Consider the following 11,471-nt stretch of genomic DNA (forward strand, 5'->3'; position numbering starts at 1 on the left):
CTCCAGCCTGGGTAACAGAGTGAGACTCCATCTCAGAATAAAATAAAATCAATGCAGTCAGTGCAAGAAGGAAGTAATAAAGATTAGAGTAAAAATTATGTAGAAAATAAAGAAAAATCAAAACTGGGTTCTTTAAAAAGATAAAACTGACAAGTCTTTAGATAGAATAACCAAGGAAAAAAGACTCAAATTACTAAGATCAGAAATGAATGTGAGAGCCTGGTGCAGTGGGTCACACCTGTAATCACACTTTGGGAGGCTGAGGCAGGCAGATCATTGAGCCCAGGAATTCAAGACCAGCCTGGGCAACATAATGAAACCCCATCTCTACAAAAAATACAACAATTAGCCAGGTGTGGTGGCACATGCCTGTAATCCCAGCTACTTCGGAGGCTGAGGCAGGAGGATCACTTGAGCCAAGGAGGTCAAGGCTGCAGTGAGCCAAAATCATGACAGTGCACTCCAGCCCAGGCAACAGAGTGACACCCTGTGTCTAAATAAATAAATATAATAAAAATAAAAAATAAAGGAATGAATGGAGGACATTACTACTCACCTTATTGACCTTACAGATATAAAAAGGATTATAAGGTAATACTACAGAACAACTATATGACATAAATTAGATAACCTAGATGGAATGAATAAGTTCCTAGAAAAACATAAACTACTCACAATAAACAGAAAATCTGAATAAACCTGTCATTAAGAGATTGAATTAGTAATGACATTTCCCACAAACAAAAGCTTAAGCCCAGATGGCTTTACTGATGAATCCAACCAAGTATTTAAAGGAGAACTAATGTCAATCTTTCAAACTCTTCCAAAAAATAGAAGATGAAAGAACACTTCCCAACTAATTATATCAGCATCACCTTAATACCATAACCACAGACATCACAAGAAAAGAAACAACTACAGACCAATATTCCTGAGTAATAAAGATGCAAAAATCTTAAATAAAAAATGAGCAAACTTGGTTGGGCATGGTGGCTCATGCTGGTAATCTCAGCCATTTAGGAGGCCTAGGTGGGAGGATCACTTGAGCCCAGGAGTTCCAGGTATTGAGCCATGATTGTGCCACTGCACTCCATCACTTGAACTCCTGGGCTCAAGTCATCAGCCTGCCTCAGCCTCCCAGCCTAGGCAACAACAACAAGACAAACAAACCTGTCTTTTTTTGAGATTCAGTCTTGCTCTGTCACCCAGGCTGAAGTGCAGTGGCACAATCTCGGCTCACTGCAACCTGTGCCTCCCGGGTTCAAGCGATTCTCCTATCTCAGCCTCCTGAGTAGCTGGGATTACAGGCACGTGCCACCACGCCTGGCTAATTTTTTTATTTTTAGTAGAGACGGGGTTTCACCGTGTTAGCCAGGATGGTCTCAATCTCCTGACCTCGTGATCTGCCTCCCTCGGCCTCCCAAAGTGCTGGGATTACAGGTGTAGCCACCACACCCAGCCTCAAACCTGTCTTAAAAAAGGCAAATGGAGGCTGGGCGTGGTGGCTCACACCTGTAATCCCAGCACTTTGGGAGGCCGAGGGAGGCAGATCACGAGGTCAGGAGATTGAGACCATCCTGGCTAACACGGTGAAACCCCGTCTCTACTAAAAATACAAAAAAATTAGCCGGGTGTGGTGGCAGGTGCCTGTAGTCCCAGCTACTGGGGAGGCTGAGGCAGGAAAATGGCGTGAACCCGCGAGGGGAGCTTGCAGTGAGCCGAGATTGCGCCACTGCACTCCAGCCTGGGCGACAGAGTGAGACTCCGTCTCAAACAACAACAACAAAAAAGACAAATGGAATTCAGCATTATTAAAAAAAAAATTACATACCATGATTAAGGGGATTTATCCCAGGAATGCAAGGCTAGATTAAATCAAAAGTCAATTAATATGGCATATTAATAGAATAAAGGACAAAAACTACATGAACATTTCAAGAGATGCAGCAAATGCATTTTACAAAATCAACACCTACTACTAGGAATACAAAGTCTCTCCCCCAGCCTAAATAAAAACTCTCTTTTTTTTTTTTTTCGGAGTCTTGCTCTATTGACTAGGCTGGAGTGCAGTGGTGCAGTCTTGGCTCACTGCAACCTCCACGTTTCAAGTTCAAGCAATTCTCCTACCTCAGCCTCCTGAGTAGCTGGGATTACAGGCGCCTGCCACCATGCCTGGCTTATTTTTTGTATTTTTAGTGGAGACGGGTTTCACCATGTTGGCCAGGCTGGTCTTGAACTACTGAGCTCGTGATCCACCCACCTCGGCCTCCCAAAGTGCTGGGATTACGGGCATGAGCCACTGTGCCTGGCCAAAAGCTCTTTTCAAAAAGCCCACCGCTAACATTATATATGATACTTAATGGTAAAAAGACTGAATTCCTTCCCCTGAAAGATCAGGAAGAGGGCAAAGATACCTACTTTCACTTTTATTCAACATTGTACTGGAGGTTCTAGCCAGTGCAATCAGGCAAGAAATAGAAGGCATGCATACTAAAGAATACCAACAACATGCTTTTCTTTTTTTTTTTTTTTTTTCTGAGACAGAGTTCGCTTTTGTTGCCCAGGCTGTAGTGCAATGGCGCGATGTTGGCTCACTGCAACCTCAGCCTCCCGGGTTCAAGCAATTCTGCCTCAGCTGCCCGAGTAGCGGGGATTACAGGCATGTGCCACCATGCCCAGCTAATTTTGTATTTTTAGTAGAGACGGGGTTTCTCCATGTTGATCAGGCTATTCTCGAACTCCCAACCTCAGGTGATCTGCCTGCCTTGGCCTCCCAAAGTGCTGGGATTACAGGCATGAGCCACCACACCAGGCCAACAACATGCTTTTCTATGTAGGAAATCCTAAGGAATCCACCAAAAAAACAAACAAATAGAATGAATGAGTTCAGTAAGGTTGCAGAATACAAAATCAATATACACAAAATCTAAATACTTTTACAAGTTTAGTAAGTGTATAACTTGAAAACTATAAAACCTTGATGAAAGAATTAAAGATGTAAATAAATGGAGAGTTATTTCATTCATGGACTAGAAGACTCAGAAGATGAATTTAGACCCTTACCTCATGACATACACAAAAATTAACTTGAAAAAGAACTGCAGCCGGGCGCGGTGGCTCACGCCTGTAATCCCAGCACTTTGGGAGGCCAAGGTGGGTGGATCAACTGAGGTCATGAGTTCAGGACCAGCATGGCCAACGTGGTGAAACCCTGTCTCTATTAAAAATACAAAAAAATTAGCCGGGCATGGTGGCAGGTGCCTGTAATCCCAGCTACTCAGGATGCTGAGGCAGGAGAATCACTTGAACCCGGGAGGCGGAGGTTGCAGTGAGCCGAGATCGCGCCATTGCACTCCAGCCTGAGCGACCAAGAGTGAAGGGCAAAACTCCATCTCAAAAAAAAAAAAAAAAAAAAAAAAAAGAACAGCAGAGCTCAATGAAAGGGCTAAAACCAAAACTCTTAGCAGAAAACAGAAAAGTAAACCTTCATGCTCATGGCTTAAAATATCTTTGTTTATATATATATATTTTTGTTTAACATAGAATGTAAAAAGCAAAAGTGGTTTTAAAAATTAGTAAGTCAGAGTCCATCAAAATTCAAAACTTTGGAAGTATTAAGAAAGCAAAAATAACCACCAGGCATGGTGGCTCACACCTGTAATCCCAGCACTTTGGGAGGCCGAGGTGGGTGGATAACTTGGTCAAGAGTTTGAGACCAGTGTGGCCAACATGGTGAAACCCAGTCTCTACCAAAAATACAACAAAAAAATTAGCCGGGTGTGGTGGCAGGTGCCTTTAATCCTGGCTACTTGGGAGGCCAAGGCAAGAGAATCGCTCGAACATGCGAGGCGGAGGTTGCAGTGAGCCGAGATAGCAACACTGCACTCCAGCCTGAGTGACATGAGCAAAAATCCATCTCAAAAACAAAATAAAATAATATAAAAATAAAATCAGTGCTGGATTAATGTGAGTATTCATGTTTATATAATTACTTATTCTATTGATTGATTGATTGATTGATTGAGACGGAGTCTCTGTCTCCCAGGCTGGAGTGTAGTGGTATGGTCTTGGCTCACTGCAACCTCCACCTCCTGGGTTCAAATGATTCTCCTGCCTCAGCCTCCTGAGTAGCTGGGACTACAGGTACGTGCCACCATGCCCGGCTAATTTTTTTGTATTAATGTTTATATAATTTGAGGGTAAAAACAGACCCTTCTAAATCATGGCTCCAAAGGCTGCCACCATAAGGGAACGATGATAGTTCTGACAACATTAGAATTTTATTTTACTTATTTTGAGACAGGGTCTTGCTCTGTTGCCCATGCTGGAGTGCAGTAGCACAATCTGGGCTTACCTGCAACTTCCGCCTCCTGTGTTCCAGCGATTCTCATGCCTCAGTGCCTCAGCCATCTGATTACCTGGGACGACAGGCATGCGGCACCACACCAAGCTAATTTTTGTATTTTTAGTAGAGAGATTTCGCCATATTGGCCAGGCTGGTGCCAAACTCCTGATCTCAGGTGATCCGTCCGCCTCGGCCTCCCAAAGTGCTGGGATTACAGGTGTGAGCCACCGCACTGGGCCTGACAACAATGGAATTAAAACTTCTTTTAGTGAGAAAAAAAATCCTTATGCCTCCCCCTCCCCCAAAGTGAAATGAAAATACAAATGATAAACAGTGAAGAATGTATAACAAAAAATTATATGTCTAACAACATGGGAAATGTTTATTATAAAATTTAATGGGAAAATTCAGAGTGCAAAATTGAATAGTAGAATCTCAAAAGTTTGCCTAGAAGAAAACTCAGAAGGACTAAATTTATCTCTGGGTAATATTTTTATTTTTCCAAATGTATGCAGTGAACACGTTAATTCTAAAATCATCTTAAAGCCAAAGTTATCTATCCTAATGCCAGTAACGGTAGCTTTTTTCTTGAAAAAGGGATGGCAGCTGGAGGCTGGAATCCCCTTCCTCCTGGGAACTGCACCCATGGGTTCCTGAGAGGCAAAGTGGCAGAACAGAAAATGCTCAGCTTTGGCATCACCTCCACTTGGGTTCCCAAGTACTGGGCTCCTCTGACTTCGGTTTCTTCATCGTGAAATGGGGATACCCATATCCATCTCACAGGAGTTTTCTAAGAATTAAATGAGTCTGGCATGTTGTAAGTGCCCAATATAAGATAATGCCACCTTCTCTAGTCCAGGTGGTAAGTGAAAACTTAAGGAGCGGATTTTCCAAAATCAGCGCCTGCTGCTCCGAGCCAAGGGTGCGGTGTTTGCTGCCTCCTTGTGGGAGAGTGTGGCTCCTTGCCTGGCGGAGTCGGAGGAATAAGTTCTCGGAGGGTAGAGGGACCGTTCCTTCTCCTAGCTCCGCCAAACCCACATTGGGGGTACTCGCTCAGGGATCCCGCAGCGGTGCAAATGCGAAGAAAAGCCGCGACGCGAGCTGGAACCTGGGGCGGTGCCTCTGGCGCGTCGCTATCCAGAGGAGCTACGTGGAGACGGCAGGCCACTTAGTACCAATGCAGACCCGGGAGCTTTGAGGAAGCCAGAGGCTTCGGACAGAAGAAACCGCCTGGCAGGCGGAGGAGAAAGGCCAGGGCTCCCCTCCTGATGTTGAGGCTTGCCGGAGGGAAATGGCACCGAGGACCTGGGGCGATTGATTCAGCTTGTACCCCAGGAGCAGAAGTCCCTGCCCTACTCCGGAACTGGCGGTCAACTCCCTCAGGTCACACCCGAGGCAAAAATGCAAGCTGGTGGAAATTTTCTGCTTTCAGGTCAAAATTGGGCGTGAACTCCACCTTTTTATCTTTTTTTTTTTGGTGGGCAAAAGTAGGTGGTAGAACGAACTTGAAAGCCCCGCAGGCATATCCAATTTCTACTTGCTTAGTGAATGCTTTTCTAACCAAGCTGGGATTTAGGATAAGAGATTCCACCGCTTTTTATCGCAAAAGGCTTAGGCTTAGGCTGTCACAGGTCTAAAAAAGCAACTTATTTTGCTCTATGTTGTGAAAAAATTTAAAATACAGAACTCATAGGTGGGAATTGAACAATGAGAACACATGGACACAGGAAGGGGAACATCACACACTGGGGACTGTTGTGGGGTGGGGGGAGGCGGGAGGGATAGCATTAGAGATACCTAATGCTAAATGACGAGTTAATGGGTGCAGCACACCAACATGGCACATGTATACATATGTAACAAACCTGCACATTGTGCACATGTACCCTAAAACTTAAAGTATAATAATAATATAAATAAATAAAATACAGAACTAAAAATATTCGTGTTACCTGGAATTACCGTTTTAGATATCTTTCCTCACCACGTGAGAACACAGTATCAAAATGTTAAATCCGCCGGGCGCAGATCACTTGAGGCCAGGAGTTAGAGACCAGCCTGGTTGGCATAGTGAAACCCGGTCTCTACTAAAAATACAAAAATTAGCCAGCTGTGGGGTGCACCTGGGGTCCCAGCAGCTCAGGAGGCTGAGGGAGGAGAATCACTTCAATCCGGATCACTTGAATCCGGGAGGCGGAGGTTGTGCTGAGCCCAGATCCCGCCACTGCACTCCAGCCTGGCCCACAGGGAAAGAAAAAAAGAAAAAAAAAAAAAAAGTTATTTACTAATCCACTGCCCAAACTCAAGGACATAGCTGATCCAATTAAAAACACAACAAAAATGAAAAGCTTGACAGACATAAAATTCCCTTTTTAGACTTTATCTTTTAGAACAATTTTAGGTTCACAGCAAGTATTGTCGTCTCTTGGGATTTTGGGGGTATTGGTCCCAGGACCTCCAAAGATACTTAATCCCAGGGTTGCTTAAATTCTTCACATAAAATGGCATAGTATTTGCATATAACCTATGCAGAGCTTCCCTTATACTTTAAATCATCTCTGGATTACCTGTAATACCTAATACTAGGTAAATAGTTATTCTACTTTATTGGTTATTTTGCTTTTTTTGTTTTATTTTTATGAGGTTTGATCTTATTTATTTGTTACCCAAAAACTTTTTTTTTTTTGAGATGGAGTTTCGTTCTTGTCGCCTGGAGTGTGATGGTGCGATCTCGGGTTACTGCAACCTCTGCCTCCTGGGTTCAAGTGATTCTCCTGCCTCAGCCTCTCACGTAGCTGGAGCTATAGGCATGCACCACCATGCCCAGCTAATTTTTTTTTCTTTTTTTTTTTTTTTTTTTGTATTTTTAGTAGAGAGGGGGGTTTCGCCATGTTGGCCAGGCTGGTCTCAAACTCCTGACCTCAGGTGATCCGCCTGCCTTGGCCTCCCAAAGTGCTGGGATTACAGGCGTGAGCCACTGAGCCTAGCCAAAACTCTTATTTTTGACTGGACTCAGAAGCTCTCAGAGGACAGTCTGTGTCTCTTGGCAATTTGTTCCTGGTGTTTTTCTTTGGCTTCCTTTATTCTCTTGTCCAAAAGTTTAGCATATTCTGTGGTCTCTTCCTTATTTTTTTTAGTAGGTTGTTTCTTCAGAGCAATAAGCCAGGTGTTTGTGTTGTGGGACATGAGGAGTAACAAGACAGTGAGTCTTGGGTGCTTTGGCCCTGTGTGTCTTATCTTTGTTATAACAAGGAGTTTTCTTATAACATATTGGTGGACATCATCTTTTTAGAGAAATTGAAGTTTTTGGATTCTGCTAGCTCTTCTGGGTCCCGGGGGATGAGGCAGTATATTATCAGGCAGTTCAGGATTAGCCTTCTCTCTAACAATAACTGAGTTGAGAATACTCAGATTGGCATCCACAATACAACCTTGAACAGATTTGTGCATTCTTTCTTCAGTTCTCCTTGGAGGAGAGGAATACCCCTTATTCAGTAGCAGGCAGACACAGTCTTGGGCCAAAATACCCTGCTTCATGAGGAAGCCTCATCTGTTGTCCCCACCACTGCTTCCGACCACATAACCCTTCTATTCTTCACCTAGAGCATCAGCATCAACATCTGTGACTACAGCTTCTCAGAAAAAGTATGACATCTGCAATCCTCATCCACTTCAAAGAGATTCTGGCAGCCAGAGACTGGGAAGGAGACATTCAGCTTCATCTTGAAGCAGCTGATTGTGTCTGAGGCACCATGAAAAGGAGAGGTTTTTATAAGTGTTAATTGTTTATCAAGAGAAACTATTTCTTAGCCCACATATTCCCATTTCTTAGTTCAGGAACACAGGTCAGTGACAAGCACGTGAGGTTTCTTCAAAGCCCTGGAAGCCATTGTTTATGAGTCATGGTTATTGTCTTTGATGGGTATGTCCTTCCTGGCTGTTGAAAGTTCCTAGTTTACGTGAAGGTTCACTCTCAGTGTTAGAATAATTTTGGCCTCATAGAATGAGTTAGGAAGTATCCCTCTGCTTCTACTTTCTGGAAGAGATTCTATGAGGCCAGCATTATCCTAATACTAAAACCAGTCAAAGACATTACAAGGAAAGTACAGACCAGTATTTCTGACTAACATAGATGCAAAAATCCTTAATAAAATCTCAGCACGTTGAATCCAACAAAATTCCTTTCTAAGGATTGTTAATACTACCCATTTCAGATTAAAGATCAGAGAAGGGAAATTAAATGCCTATCAGTTATTTAATGTTTTTTATCTTTGTTTTTTGTTTTTTTTGAGATGGAATTTCACTTGTTTCCCAGGCTGGAGTGCAATGGCGCAATCTTGGCTCACTGCCAACTTCTGCCTCCCCGGTTCAAGCAATTCTCTTGCCTCAGTTTCTCAAGTAGCTGGGATTACACACATTCTCCACCATGCCTGGCTAATTTTTTGTATTTAGTAGAGATGGGGTTTCACCATGTTGGTCATGCTGGTCTTGGACTCCTGAACTCAGGCGATCTACCCACCTCAGCCTCCCAAGGTGCTGAGATTACAGGCATGAGCCACCGCGCCTGGCCTATTTCCTAGGTAATCCTTTTTTTTTTGAGATGGAGTCTCTCACTCTGTCGCCAGGCTGAAGTGCAGTGGCACAACCTCGGCTCACTGCAACCTCTGCCTCCCGGGTTCAAGCAATTCTTCTGCCTCAGCCTCTTGAGTAGCTGGGACTACAGGTGCATGCAACCACCTGTAATTTTTGTATTTTTAGTAGAGACAGAGTTTCACCACGTTGGCCAGGATTGTCTCGATCCTCAAGATCTGCCCACCTCAGCCTCCCAAAGTGCTGGAATTACAGGTGTGAGCCACCATGCCCGGCCTTTTCCTAGGTAATCCAATAGCGCTTTATTCATATTTCTCCAGAGATGATGGCATTAAGAGTTAATATACTTATTGAATATGAGTTAACCCATTCAACTCAGGATGGACCAGGTCTTGTACTTTCTTTTTTCAATCTGAGGCAGTGATTGAAATAGCATTAAAATAGGTGTCCACTGTGGGTTGTTATGTTTGTTTGTTTGTTTTCTGACAGTCTCGTTCTGTCACCTAGGTTGGAATGCGGTGGCGCAATCTCGGCTCACTGCAACTTCCGCCTCCCAGGTACAAGCAATTCTTCTGCCTCAGCCTCCCGAGTAGCTGGGATTACAAGGCACCCACCACCATGCCTGGCTAATTATTTAATTAATTAATTAATTTTTTTGAGACAGAGTCTCACTCTGTCACCAGGTTGGAGTGCAGTGGCGTGATCTCGGCTCACTGCAACCTCCACCTCCTGGGTTCAAGCAATTCTCCTGCCTCAGCCTCCCAGGTAGCTGGGACTGCAGGCGCATACCACCACGCCCAGCTAATTTTTGTATTTTTAGTAGAGATGGGGTTTCACCATGTTGGCCAGGATGGTCTCGATCTCTTGACCTTGTGATCCACCCACCTCTGCCTCCCAAAGTGCTGGGATTAAAGGCATGAGCCACCGCATCCAGCCAATATTTTTTGCATTTTTATTAGAGATGGGGTTTCACCATGTTGGCCAGGCTGGTCACGAGCTCCAGACCTCAAGTGATCTGCCTGCCTCACCTTCCCAAGGTGCTGGGATTACAGGCATGAGCCACACCATGCCTGGCCTGGTGTCCACTGTGTTTGATGGATGATTGAACTGAAAAAAAAAAAAAAATTTTTTTCTGAGACAGAGTCTCTGCTGTGTTGCCCAGACTGGAGTGCAGTGACACCATTTCGGCATTTTGGCTCACTGTAGCCTCAACCTCCCTGGCTCAGTGATCCTTCCACCTCAGCCTCCTGAGTAGCTGGGACTACAGCCTATACCACCACACCCGGCAGGGTCTCACTATGTTACCCAGACTGGTGTTGAACCTTGGGGCTCAAGAGATCCTCCGCCTAGGCCTCCTAAAGTGTTGAGATTACAGGTATGAGTTATCCCTGCTGGCCTAAACTGAAATTTGTTCGGATAATTCAAAGATCCTAATCAAAGGAGTGCACTTGCAGCTGGCTTGAAGCCCTGGAGTAGTAGTATATCCAGCCACAGAGCCAGGCTGCAGTGATGGTAATGCTTCAGGAATCTATTCAATTTATTTCCTTAGCTCTAAAATTATGGCAGGCCAGGCACTGTGGCTCATGCCTGTAATTCCTGAACTGGGTGAGGCCAAGGCAGGAGGAGTTGGATACCAGCCCGGGCAACATAGGGAGGTCTTGTCTTTACAAAATAATTAGCCTGGTGTGGTAGTGCACACCTGTAGTCCCAACTATTCGGGAGGCTGTGGTGGGAGTATCACTTGAGTCCAACAGGTCGAATCTGCAGTGAGCAGTGATCGCACCACTGCACTCCAGCCTAGGCGACAGAGGTCAAAACCAAAACAAAATAAACAAAAAAAAAAACATAGCAAACATCCAGAAGACTGTGTAGAGCAATGAATGTCTCTCAAGCCAGTGATCTTTTTCTCTTCATTTTTCATGTCAGGCGGGTGGTGTGCCCACTTCGTAACAAGGTTTGAGGGAGACACATTTGACACAAGAGCATGAAAACCCAATCACACTTATGACTTACAAAAGGATCAAGTCAGTGATCTTTAAGCTGTGGGCCATTAAATACATTTTGTGAGCCGAGTACAGTGGCTCAGGCCTGTAACCCCAGCATTATGGGAGGTGGAGGTGGGAGGATCACTTGAGTCCAGGAGTTCAAGACCAGCCTTGGGCAACATACTGGGAACTCCCGTCTCTATTAAAATATATTTTTTTTAATTTTGTGGATTACAACCATTTAAAAAACTAAAATAAGCTTAAATGGATCAAAATGCAGCTTACATAGCGAGGATAAATGCTGTTTTGTCAATCTGTTGTTTCAAGTTTTTTATGTGTGGATTGGGTCACCTTGTAACAGTGACTTACCTTTATTGGTCACGGTTGAAAACATTTCCGGTGCAGTGGCTGACTGTAATCCCAGCACTTTGGGAGGCCGAGGCTGGAAGATCACTTGAAGCCAGAAGCCAAGAGTTCAAGACCTGCCTGGGCAACACGGCGACACCCCGTCTCTATTTAAAAAGAAAAAAAAAGTTTCCAAGGCACTGAGA

At 44.3% G+C, this 11,471-nt stretch overlaps 1 non-coding gene across 1 annotated transcript; it reads right to left on the reverse strand.

Annotated features, from left to right (window-relative positions):
- Positions 1-10,855: 10,855 nt before the first annotated feature.
- Positions 10,856-10,956, reverse strand: LOC129039801 (small nucleolar RNA U13). The gene has a single exon (XR_008503499.1). It is a non-coding gene; the product is annotated as a small nucleolar RNA U13 (small nucleolar RNA).
- Positions 10,957-11,471: the final 515 nt, after the last annotated feature.

This window comes from Pongo pygmaeus, chromosome 5, assembly GCF_028885625.2.
Source record: "Pongo pygmaeus isolate AG05252 chromosome 5, NHGRI_mPonPyg2-v2.0_pri, whole genome shotgun sequence".
NCBI classification, from domain to species: Eukaryota; Metazoa; Chordata; class Mammalia; order Primates; family Hominidae; genus Pongo; species Pongo pygmaeus.